Raw genomic sequence first — 21,039 nt, forward strand, 5'->3', positions numbered from 1 at the left:
TTTGGCCGTTTCTAAATTAATGAAATCCAGTTTGTTTGTTTACTCAATCCTTGAAAGAGTTAAATGATGAACACAGAACGAATATGACTGAACTCGATAAAGAACGCCAAGATTTTCTCCACACTCATGCCGATTGCTTTTCTGAGGGCTTGCCAGGTGAGTTACCACCATCTCGTCCTGAGGTTCATACATTGATTTGATATCTGGAAGCACACCACTGAACCCGCCACCTTACTGATAGTCAAGCCCAGAATGAAGAGATTATGAACCAAGTGAAAGACCTTTTGAAAAAGGGTCTTATCCAGCCCAGTACTTCACCCTATTGCTCTCCGGTGTTGCTAGTTTTAAAGAAAGACGGATCTTGGAGAATGTGCATTGATTACAGAGCTCTCAATAAAATCACCATCAAGAACAGAATTCCGATTCCAAGGATCGATGATATTCTTGACCGCCTACAAGGATCCTCTTGTTTCAACAATATTGATTTGAAAAGCGGATATCATCAGATCAGAATCGTGTCGGGAGATGTCTATGAGACAACTTTTCGGACGAGCTTCGGTTTATATGAATTTTTGGTGATGCCTTTTGGCCTTACCAATGCTCCAACGACTTTCAACCGAATGATGGATAGGATTTTTAGAGAGTACAGATCTTTTGTTTGCACTTTCTTTGATGACATTATAGTCTTCTCCAAGGATGAGGCAGAACATAGACACCATCTGCTATAGGTCTTTGAGGCATTGTGAGATCACAAACTAGTTATCAATGCTAAGAAGAGTAAATTTTTCTTGCCGGAGATACACTTTTTGGAACACATCGTCTCAACAGCAGGAGTACAGATGGACCCGGCCAAGATTGACACTATATGTGATTGTCCTGATTTGAAGAATGTTCATGAAGTTAGGCTTCTTGGGCTTATGTTCTTACTACCGGCGGTTCATTCAGAAATTTGCAGAGGTCGCTTCCCCTTTGCACATTCTGACATAGAAAGGAGTCCCTTTCTCTTGGGGACCCACAAAGGTGAGTGCCTTTCAGACATTGAAAGAGAAATTGACTACGGGACCAGTATTGACTTTGCTGCATTTGCAAAAGTCATTCGAAGTATATTGTGATGCTTGCGGTTGTAGTCTGGGTGCGGTCTTAATGCAAGAAGGCCATGTCATTGCCTATGAGAGCCGATTGTTTTCAAGGCCAGAATTGATAGCACAGATTTATGAGAAAACTTTTGGCGGTTATTTATGCTCTTACTCAGTGGCGACATTACCTACTCGGAGCCGATTTTACGGTCTTCATTGATCATCAGAGTTTACGCTACTTCTTGTCAGCAGCTTTCGGAAAAGCAGATGCGGTGGGCTAACATCTTGTCACAGTTTCACTTACAGATTGTCTATATTCAAGGACAAAAGAACTTGGTGGCAGATGCTTTGTACCGGAAGCCGTTAGTCTTGGCTATTTTCACTATTCACCATAGAAGCTTCGAGGACATGGTCGATCAATACGCCACAGATTCAGATTTTTCTGATGTATTTACTCGAATACAGAATGGGGAGGTAGTAGTGGGATATTCCATACGGGATGGCTACTTGATAAAGAAAACGATGTTGTGCGTTACACAGCGGTTGAGGGAAAATGGTCTAACTAAATGCCATTGTCCAGCTTTTACGGGTCACCGCGGCATTGACACCACCATGAAAGGTGTGGAGCGTTACTTTTTTGGCCGAGACTCAAGAAGGATGTGGACGACTTTGTACGCAGTTGCTTGGTATGCCAGAAGGTCAAGTTTGACAGGCATAAAGCACAGGGATTGTTACAGCCTTTACCCATTCCCACCCGTCCCTGGAAAAGTATTGCTATGGATTTCATTTTTTATCTCCCGAAGACACAGAGTGGGCATGATGGCATTTGCACTGTCATCGACAGATTTAGCAAGCAAGCTCACTTCGTTCCAATGAAGAAAACAGTCAAGCTGAATCATTTAGAGAGACTGTTCATTTCACAGATTTTCAGATTACATGGCATGCCTGAGACAATAGTCTCTGACAGAGATCCCCGATTCACGAGTTTGTTTTGGAAGGCTATTTGGGAAAACATTGGCACACGGTTGCAGTTCTCGTCATCTTCCCACCTGCAGACAGATGGACAATTTGATATTGCAAATTCAGTTGTACTGAATTTATTTAAGTCTTACATTTTTGATTAGAAGACCCAACTGGAAATTTTTTTGCCCTTGGTGGAATTTGCCTACAATAACACGATCCACTCTTCGATGTGGAAGGCGCCATTTGAGATTATTGAAGGTGCTACGAAGGTTCCACTCTTCCTTAGCACGAAAAATAATGTTTTTGAAGCTGACCAGTACACGAGGGACTTGGATACTGCTTTTGCCAACGTCCGGGAGGCTTTAGCTAAATCTCAGGAAAGACACAAGAAGGCAGCAGATTGACACCGTCGCGATTTGAAATTAAAGGAAGACGATTGGGTGCTCTTACGTTTTGAGAAGGCACGCTTAAGACAGAAAAAGGGAAAGGAATGGCTTTTTCCAAAGCTTAGCATGAGATACAATGGACCTTTCCATATAAAAGAAAAGATAAATGATCTCTCCTTTCGACTGAAGCTGCCCGATACTTTGAAGATTCACAATGCTTTTCATGTGAGTCTCTTGAAGCCTTTTAAAGGCGATGTGCCTGATGATGGGGAACCAGATGAGCAACCCAACCCGAAGTGAAGAGAGAGAGACAGAGAGAGAGAGAGAGAGAGAGAGAGAGAGAGAGAGAGAGAGAGAGAGAGAGAGAGAGAGAGGTACCTCTCTCGGAGAGAGCATGGGGGCACAAGCCTTGAGGGAGTCCTTGCTGAGCGTGGAACAGTAGCACGGAAAAAATCGCAGGCTTTGTGCCGACGTGGAGGCTGCTTCCAACGTGGGCGCTCCCTTTGCATGTTAGCCACATGCGGGCACGAGCCTTGTTGACCCCTCTTAATCTCCACGCGTCATCTGCTCCTCTTGAAGGCCTTCAATTTCTTTTTTCACTGGCAGCTTTGCGTTGGATTTCTTTTTAACGCTATATGCTAGGTTGTCTTTATTAAGTGGCCCTTTTGTTTTAAAGTGGCCATGACACTTAAGTTTTTTTTAATGAGTATGAAATCTGCAGTCATTAAAAAAACCTTTTATAGAGACCTGCAGAAACTTACAGAGAACTTGATTTTGACTCTCCTGCTCATCCTCCCAGCCTGCTCTCTCTCATTTGTTTGCGCTCACGTGCTCCTCCCATCACCTGCACGCCTCCGTATGCTCCCGTTGACGTGGTCGAGCGTGAAATTTCATCTTTTCGCGACGCGAAAAATCCGAATTTAGTCAAATTTCGATGTTTCTCTGAGTTTCCCGCGTTGGAGTCCTCCAGTTTTGATTTACCAGACGAGGGCACTCGAGGTAAGAAATTATTTTCTGTTTTTGCGTGCCATTCTCATGGAATACCAACATTAATATTTGTCATCTCGAGGGGCTTTACATGGCCTTTTGATACTCATATTTTGCTCCCGAAAACACAGCTCAGTCGACGACTGTGACGTTTTCTGTGAGCGGATTTAAAAGTCGACAATTGCCGATAATGCGCGTCCACAGGTTGGACGAATCACTCAATTCTCTGGTGAGGAGAGAGAGTGTACAAAGGTTGTAGCTAATAATTGGCTTCGCCAATGGACAACTTATGTTGATTTCCATGAAGAATCAGATGCACAAAGGATGCAGATGCTTCCTCAGTACTTGAAGAGTGCCGCACTCATCTGGTGGTGTAACATGACAGAAAAACCCGCGACATGGGTTGATTTTTGTGTGAAGTTCTTTGATCACTTCGCCAGAAAGGATCCGTTGAAGGCATACGCTAAGCTTCAGAGCCTGTCGATGAAAACAATGTCATTCGACCAATATACTACCGCCTTTAAGGAAGCCCTTTGCCTTCCTAATTTGGACTCCGAACATGCTGTCCACATGTATATCCTCTGAAACCGGCCCGTAGGGCGGTGGGCGTTGGCTATCACCCGAAATTCTTTACTTTAGACACACACACGCACACAGAACGTGCAAAGGAAACCTGCGACGGGAATTAACCCTTGAGCACACACATGGCTCGAAAGCTAGAATGCTCCGAGTAGACTCCGACAACCTGTAGGCCCCAAAATTGGCGCCCCTTTCGGTATTTCTTTATACTTTGAGAGGGTAAATTACAAAGTAGAGTCCTGGGAATCCTTACCTATATCCCGCTAGATACCACCTGTTTTGGCCAAATTTTGGCAGCATAACAGCCCCAAAACTTGCGCGAAACCAATTCCCCTGCTGGAACTCACTTCCACCGGCATAAACCCTCTGATTCCTGCCCAAAAACAGTAAATTCAGCACGCTGTATTTACTGGTTTTTGCCTTGTTTTCAGCCCTAAACAGTCCCCGAACTGTCCTCTGTCAGTGGGGCACTGTTCCCAATGGTTCTGGCGTCCGTATGGCTAAAAAACAGTCAATTTACAGCACTGAATACGCACCTATATGGTGAGGATATGACCCTCACCGGTGCCTGCTTTGGAGTAGCAGCTAGCTACCCCTGTTCCTGCTCAAGGAGGCTCTTGCCTCGGCACAAAAGCATGAAACCACACAGCTGTACATCAGGCAAATGAAGAGCCCTCTTGTGGGGCATCACATAACTGCACATAGGGGAGAGAGAGAGCAGTGTGTAGTGTGCAGGGCATCACTCCTAGCACCACATTGTACATAGAGTGGAAAGAAAGCATTCCATAGATCTTAACCTGTGACAGTTGCAAAATGATGCCTCTCCTAGCTTAAAAATCAGCGCCACTTCTTGATGCAAGAGGAAAGTGCACAGGAATGTGCCACTTGGCGCGTTTACAAGCATTTTCCCGTTTTGGGGTTGCCTCCTAAAAATCTCCCGACTGGTTGCCCTGGTGACTTCGCGGCAGAGTTATAAAATGTTTCCCTTGTCATTCCGAAGGTAATGACGCGAACACATTTCACGGCCCAAAATAGCAGTTTCCTAATTTTTAGGAGATGCTTCTATTAGTCACCTGACCATCTATCCTCATTGGGACCGCATCCAAAAGTGCAATGTGGCCCAACTGTCGGATACTTTCTGTTGGTGATCCCACCTTGACTTTATGCCTTCATTGAGTTCATTTCCTAGTATCCACCAACTTGCTAAGTGAGACGGGGGACCTACATGACCTTGCATTGAGCCTAGACATCCTCTTACTATACGAATTCCAATGCCGACCAACTTCTCGTCTGCGGGTGAAACTACCGTTCACATTGGCCATACAATGTCCGACCATTTGCAATTTCAAAAAGAGGGTCTCAAAAATAAAACAAAAATCATAAGAAAGAAACCAACAACTAAGGTTAGCAGTTGCCATGTCCTCGTGACATAGTTAACAGTTGCCTCGTCCTCGTGACATCCTCGGTCTACACGAGGAGCACCGTTGGGCGTTACGCAGAGGTAAAGTTCCGACAGATGTCGAAGATGTTGTGGCTAAGGCCACGATGCTCTACAAGGTAAGAGAAGAAAGTAATATTGTACCCACCCATCCACTGACAGCCTTTCTAGCAGTTAATATCCAAATTTTTGGTAAGCTCATTTCAATTTGAAATTTGTTATTTTAGCGCACAGTTCATGCACTAACTGTACTTTTAGCACCAAAGTGTTTGATAAGCACGATTTTCTCTGTTTCCTCAGGAAGATCAATGGTCACGACGTGACCATACTCCTTGATAATGGAAGCTCACACAATTTTGTGGATGCAAAATTGGTGCAGAAACTGAGCCTGCGGACGCAGGACAGTGACCATGGGTATCGATTGACAATGCCTTGTGGCGAGGATACGGATGTATGGAATCAGATGGTTCCAGATTTGTCGCTCGAGCTAGCTGATTACAAAGAGAACCTGGATTTCCACATTATGCGCCTGGACAGAGCAGATGTTATTTTAGAAATTCCATGGTTTTATGGTAAACAGGACTCATTGTATATAGACTATGTACATCACTCTCTTGTTTTTGTTAAGCAAGACATGCCTCATGTATCTGTGTCGCTTTGTAATCAGATTTTTGTAAATAATGGTTTTGCAATACTAGTTGTTACTGCTTTGGAAATGTATAAAGATACGAAGTCTTCTGATGTTGACTTTTATCAATGTGTACCATCTGCTTGGTTTGATTCGTTAGTGCTTGGTACTTCTGTCACTGAATTTCGTAAAAATGTTTCATGTTCTTCTGTTGAACTTGGGGATTCCGACGAATCCAACCTTATCCAAGAAATCATTCAAATCATGAATGATTTCAAGTATGTTTTTCCCAATGATCTACCTTCTGGTTTACCGCCTTCAAGAGGAGTAAATCATGGCATTGAGTTGGTGGCTGGTAGTCAGTCCTTCTCAAAGCAACCATATCGGTTCAGTAAAACCGAGGAGGATGAGATTCAACGACAACTGAAAGATAACCTCGACAGGGGGTTTGTTCGACCAAGTAAATCTCTGTGGGGAGCTTAGTGTTACTTTCTTGAAAGAAGGATAACACTATGCGCTTTTGCGTGGCTTACAAGGGGTTGAATAAGCTTCCTGTCAAGAATAAGTATCCGCTCATGGATGATCTGATAGATCGGCTCCATGGAGCGTTGTATTTTACGAAGATAGACCTGCGACCAGGCTATCATCAGATACGGATCAAACTAGAAGATGTTTCCCAGACAAGCTTCCATATACGTTATGGTCACTACGAGTTTTTGGTGTTGCCTTTTGATTTGACCAATGCTCCTGCTACGTTTCAACAAATGATGAATGATCTGCTAAGACCGTTTCTAGGCAACTTCGTCGTCGTATTTCTTGATGACATCTTGATCTACAACCGAAGTTTGTCTGAGCACTTAGCGCATATACGCGCTGTTCTCGAAGTACTAAGAACTGAGAAGCTTTATGCTAAGGCTTCCAAGTGTGAATTCTTCAAGAAAGAGCTTCTGTATTTGGGTCGCATCATTACTCACGATGGAATTCGTGTTGACCCTGAAAAGTTGGATAAAGTCCGAAATTGGCCCATTCTGAATAATCTGCGCCAAGTAAAGTCCTTTTTAGGCGTTACAGGATTCTTTCGCAAATTTATCGAGGATTACTCTAAAGTTGTTGCTTCGCTTACGCAACTTTTAAAAGGAGGGGTGAAAGAGCCGAAGACTTCGGGTCCTCACCGTAAAGGTAGCCCCCCTGTTGTCTGGAATGAGCGTTTCGACGAGAGCTTTCGGACACTAAAGCACTTGGTGACTACTGCGCCAATATTGCACATTGTGGATCCTAGCAAACCGTTAGTGGTTGAATCGGATGTGTCACGTGACGCATCCAACCCTATGTGTCCGTGGACAAAGACCCTGTTCAGTTCAGTCAAGTCAGTCTAGAATAGGAAGTGATATGGCACTTTTGTGAGTCTGTTCGCAGACCGTGCATGTCTAGACACTTAGAATAGATGCATATCCTCTGGTTGCACACAGCATGACCATTAGATTTCCATCAAAACCCATCAGTAGCATTTTTACAGTGCATAGACCTATTTCCCCTATTTTTGACATTTTTCACTTATTATTTTTAAGTGACTTTTGTTGGAAAGTAGGTAGGGCAATTTTGCTAAGTTTGTATATAAGCAAACCTAGCGCTAGCACTTTCTGGCAGAAGAGGCAGCAGGAGTACCTTGCTCAACAAGCACCTTCTCAGCAGGAACCCCCCAGCATGGCCTACCGTGTTTGCAACAAAGCATCAAAGCTAGCGTTTTTGCACCAGATCAGCCAGCGTTTTTGCACTTGCAGATTCCCGGCGACAGTAGACAGCAGCAGATCAGCCCTAGCGTTCGCAGATTTCCCCGAAACAGCAGATCAGCCCTAGCGTCAGCAGTTCCATCAGCAAGGACAGATTTCAGCCCCTAGCGTTTTTGGTTTGCAGATCCACCGCAGCGTTTTTGCAGACCTTCGCGACAAGGACATCAAGAACATCAGCGTTTTCAGTTTTCAGAGTCAGTACCCGCAAAAGAACCCCCGAACCTCGCAGATCTCACCTTCCCGCAACAAATCCTCGCCGCACAGTCAGATCCAGCGAAGTTTGCAGATTCAGCCCGGAAAACGCAGATTTCAGCATCTGCGTTTTCAGCGCGTCGTCGTCGCATCGTCGCCATCGACATCGTCACCGACATAGAGTCAGAATTCAACAGATAAAGATTTGCAGATTTCAGCCATTAGCATTTCCAGATTTCAGCCCGTCCTGTCGTCGTCCTCATCGTCGTCGACATCGTCGGCAAGTCCAAGCATTGTAGAGATTTGTGCAATCATAAGTAGACCGCTCTCGCCATAGAGAGTGGGGCCTTTGGAGGAGGGTTTGACAACATTCTGGTGTCGTATTCTCTTTTCTCTCTCTCTCTCTCTCTCTCTCTCTCTCTCTCTCTCAGTCTTAGCACCTTCATTCATAGTGTTCATCACTTCGTTTGTGTCCATTGCACTCTCTCACTGAAGGAACGGAAGGCTCTCCCTTCTGTAAGTAAAAGGAACGCTTGACCACAATTCTTGAGCAAAGTTCAACATTCACTTCCGTTGCACCTAACAGGATGCTAGTGATTATGCCATTGGTGTGGCGTTATACCAAGATGGACGTCCTGTTGCGTTTGAAAGTAAGAAACTTTCTGATGCTGAAATGCGTTATCCAACGTATGAGAAGGAGCTTTACGCCGTGGTCCACGCCTTGAGGAAATGGCGACACTACTTGTATGGCTCTACGTTTGTTGCATGGACACATCATCACTCCTTGCGCTATGTCTGTGATCAGGGTGATCTCAGAGGCCGGAAGGCTAGATGGGTTGAACTTATGCAAGAGTTTGATTTTGAGATCCGTTATAGGAAAGGGTCCAGCAATCGAGTTGCCGATGCACTTAGCAAGAATCTTGAGGTTAACGCCTTGTCTATGGCTGAAATCTCGACGTATTTCTATCTCTCTCTCCGAGGGCTATGTCGTTCCGATAGCTATTTTGGCAAGATATGGAACGAGGTCGGAGCGGGGCATGACTCGCGTACAGGCTTGGGTGGTCCGGAGACCCAAGCGAGTTGTGCTGGAGAGACAAGACAACGACAATATTCCATTAGAGGTGGACCATTGTTCAGAAATGGAAAAGTGTGCGTGCCGGAAACCAATGAGGTTCGACAAGGATTTTGTTCGAATGCCACGATGTTCCTAGGGCTGGCACCCATGCATGCAGAGAACTTTAGCTTTGGTCAAGCGATATTTCTATTGGTGAAGGATGCGCTCGTACATAGAGAGCTATGTGAAGAGATGCGTTCAGTGTCAGGTCAATAAGGCAGAGCGCCTTAGGAAAGCTGGCCTGCTACATCCATTGAAAATCCTAGATGCCAAGTGGCAAAGTATTTCCATGGACTGTATCGTTGGTTTGCCAAATACTAGTCGGAACAATGACGCCATTTGGGTTGTGGTCGATAGACTTACAAAGATGGCGAAATTTATACCAACCAAGTCGACGGTAAAAAGCCATGAGTTGGCGGTTTTATTTGTCGATCAACTTTATAAGCTGTATGGTCTGCCAAAGGATATCGTCTATGATCGAGATACTAAGTTCACTGGCCAAGTTTGGTGAGACGTGTTTGCTCATCTTCAGACGAAGTTGAGTATGTCGTCTTTTGACCATCCTGAGTCCGACGGACAAATTGAGAGGATGAATCAGATGTTAGAGGACATGTTGAGAGCCTATGTCTCTCACAGGCAGTCTGATTGGGAAAGGTATCTTCCACAATTAGAGTTTGCCTATAATAGTAGCAAGCATTCTGCTACCGGATTTAGCCCATTCATGTTGATGTTTGGATTTGAGCCTAAATCCCTGATTGCTATTGGCTTAGAGAAAGTCAAGGAACGCCAAGCTCGTGATCTCTTGTATGACATGCAAGAAATGCTCGGATTGGCTAAGGATAGTATAAGAACGGCTCGTGATCGAGTCACTACTTATGCTAATCAAAAGAGATCTTGTCACGAGCGTGTGACTACTATCTATCCTTTTTGTTGATTTCTTTCTTATTATCTATTTACTTTCACTTTTTGGAAACACCCCTCGGGAAATCTAATTGCCCTGCATTGCATAGCTAGTGTGGAATTGTCCAGAGGGAGTCCAGGCCTGAGGGCAAGAGAGCACTTAGGTTGGACAAGGACTATGGTTAGCCAAAGTGGGGTCATCAAAGTGGAATCCTTTGCTACAGAGGCTACATTTCAGTTCTGGATGTGGCCGCAGTGTACAAAGAGGGTCAGATGACCTAGAAAGATACAATGGCAGCATCTCCTAAAATTTAGGGAATTGCTATTTTGGGACCTGAAAATGTGTTTGCGTCATTACCTCCGGAATGACAAGGGGAACATTTTCTTACTCTGCCATGAAGTCAACTGGGCAACCGGTTGGGAGATTTTTAGGCGGCAACCCCGAAACGGGAAAATGCTTATAAATGTGCCAAGTGGCACCTTCTGGTGCACTTTCCTCATGCAAGAGAAGGGGGCGCTGAATTTTAAGCTGGGAGAGGCTCATTTTCAGTTTTTGTCACAGGTTAAGAGCTATGGAGTGCTTGCTTTCCCTCTTATGCACAGTGTGGTGCCAGGAGTGATGCCTTGCACGCTACGCACTGCCCTCTCTCTCCGCTATGGCAGTATGTTATGCCCCACTTGTAACAAACTGCTGACGTGTCGAAGCCTAAAGAATGGAGCCAACTTACAGATGCCGGCCGAGGGGCCTAAACCCTAAGAAGAACAAGCAGCAGAAGAAGTGTCACAGAGTGAGGACGTGGTTGCCCGAGTGCAGAAAACCCTAACCCTAATTTTTACCAAAAACCCTAATTGCTGAAACCCTAATTCTGGAAACCCTAACCCTAAAACCTGCAAACTCTAATTTCTGCCAGAAACCCTAATTCTGAAAACCCTAATTGCTGAAACCCTAATTCTGGAAACCCTAACCCTAAAACCTGCAAACCCTAATTTCTGCCAAAAACCCTAACCCTAAGGCAGCAGACAAATTCTGAAAATTGCGCTAACATGATGACGTGGCAGGCTGTACGGATTTCCGCATTTTGTGTTGGCTGATGACGTGGCAGGCTGTACGGATTTCCGTAAATTGCGCTGGCAGCTTTTGGCATTGCTTTTTGGACCAGAAGCTTTTGAGTTTGAAAGCTTTTCATATAAACTGCTTTTCAGGCCAAGGGCCTTTAAATATGAGGCTAGGGCTCATTCTCTGGCATGCTTCGCGGAGAAGGTGCAGAGTCTGGAGTACCGGCTTGTACTTTGATGATGCAATATAAAGAAATACCGAAAGGGGCGCCAAGGTTTGGGGCCAATACTCTCTGGGGTGGAATTCCGCCACTCCGTGTCGCGTGTCGTCTCTCTCTCTCTCTCTCTCTCTCTCTCTCTCTCTCTCTCTCTCTCTCTCTCTCTCTCAGTTCAGTTGTTATTGAAGTGCTAAAAGTCTGTTCAGTCTGTTCTTTTCTATTGGCACGTGGTGCCCGCCTTGTGACAGTATGTAACAAACCGTTGACGTGTCGAAGCCTAAAGAATGGAGCCAACTTACAGATGCCGGCCGAGGGGCCTAAACCCTAAGAAGAACAAGCAGCAGAAGAAGTGTCACAGAGTGAGGACGTGGTTGCCCGAGTGCAGAAAACCCTAACCCTAATTTCTGCCAGAAACCTTGAAAACCCTAATTGCTGAAACCCTAATTCTGGAAACCCTAACCCTAAAACCTGCAAACCCTAATTTCTGCCAGAAACCCTAATTGCTGAAACCCTAATTCTGGAAACCCTAACCCTAAAACTTGCAAACCCTAATTTTTGGCAAAAACCCTAACCCTAAGGCAACAGACAAATTCCAAAAATTGCGCTGACATGATGACGTGGCAGGCTGTACGGATTTCCGCGTTTTGCGCTGGCTGATGATGTGGCAAGCTGTACGGATTTCCGTAAATTGCGCTGGCAACTTTTGGCATTGCTTTTTGGACCAGAAGCTTTTGAGTTTGAAAGCTTTTCATATAAACTGCTTTTCAGGCCAAGGGCCTTTAAATATGAGGCTAGGGCTCATTCTCTGGCATGCTTCGCGGAGAAGGTGCAGAGTCTGGAGTACCGGCTTGTACTTTGATGATGCAATATAAAGAAATACCGAAAGGAGCGCCAAGGTTTGGGGCCAATACTCTCTGGGGTGGAATTCCGCCACTCCGTGTCGCGTGTCGTCTCTCTCTCTCTCTCTCTCTCGCTCAGTTCAGTTGTTATTGAAGTGCTAAAAGTCTGTTCAGTCTGTTCTTTTCTATTGGGACGTGGTGCCCGCCTTGTGACAGTGGTATCAGAGCATCAGCCGTGTGCTTTTCTGAAAGCATACCGGTCCTACAAAAGAGCAGACAGAGCTATTGGAATTGAATTATATTTGAGATATCAGCCACTCCCACCCTTACTTCATCGCGCATCGGGTGCGCTCTCGTCTTCACCGCAGTGTCTTACAGGGCATAAGCCAATTAAGATCACTTGCAAGAGAAGGATCCAGATTTGTTTCAAGTCACTGTTTTTCTCAGACGTAGTGCCATGCAGACGTTGATGTCTACAGCTACCAAGCAGCATACTCCAAGTACTTGGCAAGCTTTGAAGAATTTTTTTGCCCGAAGTCATATGGTTTCTGACATCTTTCTTCGGAGTGCAACTTTTGGCAGAGTGGGGTATCCTGAAATGCTTGCCATGGAAACCCTAGCAGATTATAACTTGAAGTTTCTCGACATCTCCCAGTAGATGTCTCTTCACGAGCAGATGAACTTGGAGACCGAGTGCAATTGCTATCTTGGGACTACCATCGCCACCAAAGAAACACTGTTTGTACAAGAGTTGATGGACCATGCTGTGCTCGGCTACGACCATATGGAAGAAACCTAACCCTAATTTTTGGTGCAGATTTCAGGATGGAAAGTGAGTCGACTTTTCGAGCTCGACTGATGTCGAGATTTCTTTTTAAGTTTGAGTTCTGTTTGAGCTTGTTTGGTGATCCTGTTTGGAATTTGTTTGAAATGGATGGTATCTGTTTTGAACTTGTTTTGGTGCCGATTTGAATTGTTTGACTTTGGTTTGATACTGGTTTCAATGATTGGTGATTTTACTCCCGGGTGGAGAAGTGAGAAATACTGTTTTGGTATTGTTTGAAAACCTCCGAACGACGCAGGCCGATGCCTGGGGAGCGTTTAGTTGTATGCTTGTAAAATAATTGTTGTTGTGACTCCCGGCCCGGACCTGGATGGTTATGCGGGAGGAGTATTAAGAAGTCTGAGCAGTGGTTACTCTCAGCACCTCCAAACGACGCAGGCTGCGGTCTGAGGGACGTTTGGTTGTAAAAGGCCTCTATATCTCCCGGCCTGGACCTTTTTAGGTTATGCAGGAGGAGTGATGAGGGAGTCGTTGAATATCTCCCGGCCCGGACCTTGTTAGGTTATGCGGGAGGAGTGTTCATCGGCGGCTTTATGTTTCTATGTCTTGTAACATGCATATGTGAGCATTTGTGTTGATTGTGATGTGCCAACCACTGAATATTCCTAATTGGATGAGATTGCCTGGGCATGTAATTTTAGTGCATCAAGACACCCAAGGAAGATCAGTACGGTCTGGGTGTGATGGCTAATTTTACTACGCCGGAATATCAAGAGTTCCGATCTGGACGAAAGGAGAAGCTAACTCCTTGATCAAAACAGTCGATAGGAGCAGCTAACTCCTTGATCAAAAGAGCAGAAAGGAGAAGCTAACTCCTTAATAAAAAGAGCAAACTGATTGTCCCTCGGAATGACCCTCAGAAATTTTTGAGCTAACTTGAGTTGTTTTGCAGATATGTTGTAATCGAGGATGATTACTCTCTTCAAGAAGGGGAGATGTAACAAACTGCTGACGTGTCGAAGCCTAAAGAATGGAGCCAACTTACAGATGCCGGCCGAGGGGCCTAAACCCTAAGAAGAACAAGCAGCAGAAGAAGTGTCACAGAGTGAGGACGTGGTTGCCCGAGTGCAGAAAACCCTAACCCTAATTTCTGCCAAAAACCCTAATACTGAAAACCCTAATTGCTAAAACCCTAATTCTGGAAACCCTAACCCTAAAACCTGCAAATTTCTGCCAGAAACCCTATTTCTGAAAACCCTAATTGCTGAAACCCTAATTTTGGAAACCCTAACCCTAAAACCTGCAAACCCTAATTTCTGCCAAAAACCCTAACCCTAAGAGAGCAAACAAATTCCGAAAATTGCGCTGACATGATGCTGTGGCAAGCTGTACGGATTTCCGCGTTTTGTGCTGGCTGATGACGTGGCAGGCTGTACGGATTTTCGTAAATTGCGCTGGCAGCTTTTGGCATTGCTTTTTGGACCAGAAGCTTTTGAGTTTGAAAGCTTTTCATATAAACTGCTTTTTAGGCCAAGGGCCTTTAAATATGAGGCTAGGGCTCATTCTCTGGCATGCTTCCTGGAGAAGGTGCAGAGTCTGGAGTATCGGCTTGTACTTTGATGATGCAATATAAAGAAATATCGAAAGGGGCGCCAAGGTTTGGGGCCAATACTCTCTGGGGTGGAATTCCGCCACTCTGTGTCGTGTGTCGTCTCTCTCTCTCTCTCTCTCTCTCTCTCTCTCAGTTGAGTTGTTATTGAAGTGCTAAAAGTCTGTTCAGTCTGTTCTTTTCTATTGGCACGTGGTGCCCGCCTTGTGACACCACTAGTGGGCTTTTCATTTGACCAATGTACAGTTGTGTGGGTTCATGCGCGATTGCCGAGGCAAGAGCCTCTTGCACAGGTACTGGATTAGCTAGCGGCTAATCCCCCCGCAGGTACAGGTGAATTCGGAGAGGTTTCACGCCAGAAATCTCGTCCGATTCAAAGGGCAAGTAGCCCTACAGGTGCGGGAGCTTGAGGACTTGCTACGGATGCGACCGGCATGCGAAACGGAGCCCGAAACAGTAAATTACAGCCTGCTGTGTATTTTTGCAGGTTTAGGGTTTTGGCCCTAAATGGACCCTAATACCCCCAGGAGGTTCGAGGACGCAAGGGGACTGCTGTACAGGCGATCTGGCGCATTTTCAGGGCTGAAAACAGAGAATTCAGCGTGCTGCAGATTCTCGCCAGGTTTTGCAAAGTGCCCGTATGCGTCGGGAAAGTCATTTAATGCATGGGAATACTGACCGTGAAGGGTTCTAGTACAGTTATGTTGCCGAAATCAGGCCAGAACAGTCAAAAATCAGCCAAGGTTGTGCGGGGCAGCTTGGAAAGAACCACAGCGTTTATTCCCTCTTTTAAACAATAAAGAAATACCGGAAGGGGCGCCTAAGTTAGGGGCCAATCTGGTGTCGGTCTTCTCATACAGGTGCATTCTAGCATCTGTATCCCATTCCCCCTCTCTTGTGTCATTATAGCACAGGTGGAATAGACGACTAATAATGGGTGAAAGCTAAATCAAGGTTTGAAGTAAAGTCTATCGCCCTTTTTGGATTGAACAAGCCGGTTTCATGGTTCCATCGACGGGATAAATCACTTTTTCCCATAGAAGTGAGCCTTGGTCAGTTTGGGCTTGAAGACACAGGGAATCATAGACCAGACACAGGGAATTGCAATTATGGCTGATAGACCAGATGATGTGACTGAAGAGGTTTCCTCTTCACAGGGTCAACAGACACATGAAGTGGGTGAGTCTTCAAGACCACCACAGACGGATGATGATATATTCAAGACCCAGTTGGCTACTGTTGTCGCTATGTTCACACAAGTAATGCAGAACCCGAGGTTTTTAGCTTTTCTGCAACCTCCTGTTCCGTCTCAACAAGTTGGGTCACTGGATCATATTCAAAAGCCTGTTAAGGCTCAAGCATAGGTGATTCATACTGCACAGTCAATGGAAACACCTGTACACTTAACGGAGAATATGCAGTCTCCACAACCTGTGCCTAAGGTGCAAGAACAGGTGGCTGAAATGCCAGTCTTTCAAGCTGTACCAGTTCAGCCCGCCACCTTTCAGCAGTCTATAGCTGGTTCTAATGGGCAGGGAAGCAACCTACAGGCTATGCAACAAGTCTTCCCACCACCTTCAGTACACCCTGGCTATTTTGGAGGTGGATCGGTATTCCAAAGCATGGCTGGTCATGCACCTGGAAATCAGTTTTACACCCCAGGAACAGTGTTCGGGAGTGCTCAAACGATGATGCCTAACCCCATGTATGGTGTCACGGGCATGCTACCAGGGTTTCAGAGTACTCAGGGCCAATTTGGGATGCCACAGGCAAATTTTGGTATGGCTGGAATTACAAATCAGCAGCCAAATATGGCGTTTCTAGGTCAACTTAATTGCGGTTAGGGAACACAAATGAACCCTAACAGTGTTCCCATGTTTCAGTCACTATATATGACAATTTAACGCCGCTGGAGAGGCCAACTCCGTACAAAGAAGGTGGCAAAGGTGTCATTCACGACCTTTACAGGGTTTGATGACAGGAAGAAGGCTCTCTCATTCCTCCAGCAGTTTGACAAGGCCTATGCAGGAGGAAACTTTACAGAGGCTTCAAAGGTCCGCAAGGCAGCCACTTTCTTGACAGGGAATGCGGGACAATGGTGGACAACTTTATTGCTTCAAGGGCAAGCTCCGTCCACATGGATTTACTTCAAGCAGATTTTTGCAGCAGCATGGTTATCTGATGACTTTGAAGCAGATGTCATGACAGAATGGCACCAGCTTAATGCTGCTACTTGCAAGAATCTGGATGACTACAATCGGAAGTTTTGGAAAGCTCTACTTCCAGTAACTTCCTATAGGTTTGTGCCATTGACAGAACAGATTGAAAAATACTGTTGTGGCCTATCCAAAGGATTGAGAAAATATTGCACGAAGACCAAAGTCACTACTTTGACGCAGCTCATCGAGGTAGCAAACACTGGCAATGGTTTGCTCAAGGGAGAAGATTGTGAATTCAATACTGGCGTCAAGGAAGGATCAGCCAAGAAAAATTCAGCGAAGAAGTATGTTTCCAAGGAGGTTCCTAAAGTGACTCAGGAGCCAGCTAACGCAGGGAAAGGCAAAGCTTCGGCTGAATCAGAAAAGGGACCAGCGAAGAAATGGAAAAGACGTTTTCCTCGCAAGTCGGAAGAGCAAAAGGTCCTGAGGACAGAGAACAAATGCTTTATATGTGAGCAGCCTGGCCACATTGCTTACAACTGTCCTACAAAGAAAAGGCCAGCTGATACTGAAGACAAGGAGGACAGGAAAGGAAAGAAGCCCATGGCTGGTCTAGTGCCAGATACGGTGGGCGACAAGCCAAATTCAGATGCAAGTGAGCTTTGCAGAGCATGGGGAAAGGTCAGGGATCAAACAATGCTTATCTTCTTTGATCCAGGTGCCAAAGCCAACTTCATTTCCCCAGAATTGGCTTCAAAGTTGGGAATCAGACTTGAAGAGATGGGGTATACAGCAGAGGCAGGTTTGGCATGTCCTGGCCATATAGAGGCTGTGACACCCATCATTGGAAAGTTGCGTTTACATATCCAGTCCTATGTAGATACTGAAGAATTTTACATCATGCCACTGGACGGATGTGATGTGTTGTTAGGTATTCCTTGGTTGTTTCGTGTACAGGGAATCATGGATGCCTACAACAAAAAGATCACTGTACAGAGCAGGGGAAAGACTCACATTCTGGATGTAAAGCTTAAAGGGGAGTCTATTCCCACTGTATCAGCTTCTGTTATTACTTCTGTAATGAAAAAGCATCTTTCTGCGCACTTGGTTTTTGCACGTGAAGTGTCAGATTGTGATGAATCAAATTTATCTGTGCTAGATAAAGAAAGGTCAATGTTTTTACAACAGTATAGTGACTGTTTTTCCGATTCATTACCGTCTCAATTACCGCCAGAGAGACCCGAGGACCATGCGATAGATTTGGTGCCAGGCAGTAGCCCACCAAATAAGCCTCTGTTTAGGGTTAGTGCGGCTCAGCAGAAAGAGATAATGGGCCAAGTACAGGAGCTGTTAGAAAAGGGGCTGATTCAGCCCAATTCATCTCCATTCTGTTCTCCAGTGTTATTGGTGCAGAAAAAGGATGGCTCATGGCGTATGTGCATAGACTACCGTGCACTGAACAAGAATACCATCAAGAATAGGTTCCCTATACCTAGAATTGATGATATTATGGACAAATTAGAAGGAGCAGCTATGTTTAGCAGGATAGATCTAAAGAGTGGGTACCATCAGATCCGCATTAGATCAGAGGATGTGCACAAGACTGCTTTTAGAACGACGTTTGGCCTTTACGAATTTTTAGTGATGCCCTTTGGTCTCACAAATGCTCCTGCTACGTTCAATAGGATGATGGACAAAATTTTCCGTCCACACCAGCAGTTTGTTGGTACATTCTTTGATGACATGATAGTCTACTCAAAGAATGAGGAGGAGCATAGGCATCACTTGGCCATTGTGTTCGAAGAGCTACGCAGTCATAGGTTGCTCATCAATGCAAAGAAAAGTGAGTTCTTTCTGGAAGAGATTCACTTTCTGGGACACATTGTCTCAAAGGATGGTGTCAGAATGGATCCTGCAAAAGTTGAAGCGATCAAGTCATGGCCAGATTTGAAGACGGTGCATGATGTCCGAAGCTTCTTGGGACTATGCTCCTATTACAGACGGTTTATCCGAAATTTCGCTGAGATTGCTTCACCTTTACATGCTCTTCAAAAGAAGGAAGTCACCTTTAGATGGACACAGAAAGAGATTTCAGCTTTTAATCTCTTAAAGGAAAAGATGACTTCAGATCCAGTCATTGTGTTGCCAGATCTTAGGAAGTCATTTGTGGTCCAGTGTGACGCCTGTGGTAGTAGCATTGGTGCAGTGCTAATGTAAGATGGTAGGGTAGTAGCCTGTGAGAGCAGAATTTTGCAAGGGCCAGAGATGACCATGCAAGTCTATGAGAAAGAGTTACTGGCTGTGATTCATGCGCTCTTAAGTTGGAAACACTACCTGCTAGGTGCAGACTTTGTTGTCCAAACGGACCATCAGACCTTGCGATACTTCCTGACACAGACAAAGTTATCTGATAAGCATATGCGATAGGCAAATATCTTGTCCATGTTCCATTTTCAAATTGTGCATGTGGAAGGCAAGAAGAACGTTGTGGCTGATGCCTTGTCAAGGAAGCCACAAATTTCAGCTGTGTCGATTCCTTATCATCATGCACTTGATGATATGAGAGAACAATATGAAAATGATGAAGATTTTGCAAGGGTCTTCGAGCAGCTAATGGATGGACAACGTCATGAACACTATCTTCTCAAAGATGGGTTCATGATGATGCATGGCAGATTGTGTGTCACAAAGCCATTGCGACGCAAAGTTATGGAAGAGAGTCATGTCCCACCGTATGCAGGGCATCGTGGTATCGATGCTACAGTTAAAGCGGTTGAGACATTCTTCTATTGGCCTACATTGAGAAGAGATGTAGATGCCATTGTGCGAGAGTGCCTAATTTGTCAGAAGGTCAAGTTTGACAGGCAAAAGGCACCAGGGTTATTGCAACCACTACCTATTCCAGATAAACCATGGGAAAGTATTGCTATGGATTTTATCTTTGATCTTCCGAGAACGCAGACAGGAAACGATGGTATTTGGACCATTATTTGCAGATTCAGCAAACAGGCTCATTTTATTCCTGTCAGGAAGAAGATAAAGCCAGATCAAATGGCACGTTTGTTTATGAGCAATATTTTCAAGTATCATGGCATGCCACAGTCGATTGTTAGCGACCGTGATCCACGCATGACAAGTTTGTTCTGGAGAGGGTTGTTTGAGAATATGGGCACCACGCTCAAATTCTCTTCGTCATTTCATCCTCAAACAGATGGGCAGTCAGAAGAGGCAAATTCTATTGTCCTAGATCTGCTGAAGTGTTATGTGTCAGAGCATAAAGCAAAGTGGGAGCAGTATTTGCCATTGGTGGAATATGCATACAAAAATAAAGTGCATTCATCAACTAGCAAGGCACCTTTTGAGATAGTTGAAGGTGGCAAGAAAGTTCCTCCCATACTGCATACAAAGGACAAGATATTTGAAGCAGATAAGTATGTTCAGGACATGGATGAAATGTACAAGAAGGTCAAAGTGGCCTTAGAAAAGACTCAGGCAAAGCAAAAGAAAGCAGCTGATCGTCACCGTCGTGAAGTGGTATATTCACTTGGTGATTGGGTGCTTTTACGCTTTGAAAAGGCAAGGTTAAAGAAGATGAAGGGCAAGGAAAGATTGTTTCCAAAGCTCAACTTGCGTTACTATGGGCCTTTTCAAGTGTGCGACATAATCAGTGATGTTGCATATAGGTTGAAATTGCCTGACAGTTGGAAGATTCACAATGCGTTTCATGTGAGTCTTCTCAGACCCTATGTGGGTGATGTGCCAGAAGATATGCCTGCTGAAGATCAGCCGGAAGTCGAGGAACTTGACGATATCTTGGTCCCTGAACAGATTTTGGCACACAAAGAAAGGAAAGTGAAAGGCAAGGTTGCTAGGCGTTACTTGGTAAAGTTCAGAAACTATCCACCAATGGATGCTAAGTGGATGGAAGAAGGTGAACTTGCAGAGTCACCAACTGTGTTATCACTTTACCTTGAAGCCTTCGGTTTGCAACCTACCTTGACCCCTTAAGTTTCAAAGCTATATGGATTGTTAGTGTGACAATGGCTTCTGAAACAAATGATGTACATGGTGTTTAAAGTGAGCTCAAATGAAATACCTGTTACATGAATGTTAGAGCTGTACAGATTGTCAGTTTGGCAATTGCTCTTATGGAATGTCCAAAAGTTTGGCTAGTGCTATAGAAGTGAGTATTTCTTGTCAGTTTGTCAAGGATACAGTAATTGCTTCTATTAAAGAGTACATGTGTAACTGCATTCTTAAACTGTCGGTTTGGGTATGCTCGAAAGTGTTACGGGATCCAATGTGTACTATAAGACAGTGG

At 44.9% G+C, this 21,039-nt stretch overlaps 1 protein-coding gene across 2 annotated transcripts in view; it reads left to right on the plus strand.

Moving 5' to 3' along the window:
• LOC147423877 (uncharacterized) overlaps nucleotides 1-21,039 on the plus strand; it is a 73,173-nt gene that overhangs the window by 40,033 nt on the left and 12,101 nt on the right. The gene's annotated exons all lie outside the window — the stretch shown is intronic.

Source organism: Adiantum capillus-veneris, chromosome 26 (genome assembly GCF_014529385.1).
Source record: "Adiantum capillus-veneris isolate H3 chromosome 26, ASM1452938v2, whole genome shotgun sequence".
Classification (NCBI taxonomy): domain Eukaryota; kingdom Viridiplantae; phylum Streptophyta; class Polypodiopsida; order Polypodiales; family Pteridaceae; genus Adiantum; species Adiantum capillus-veneris.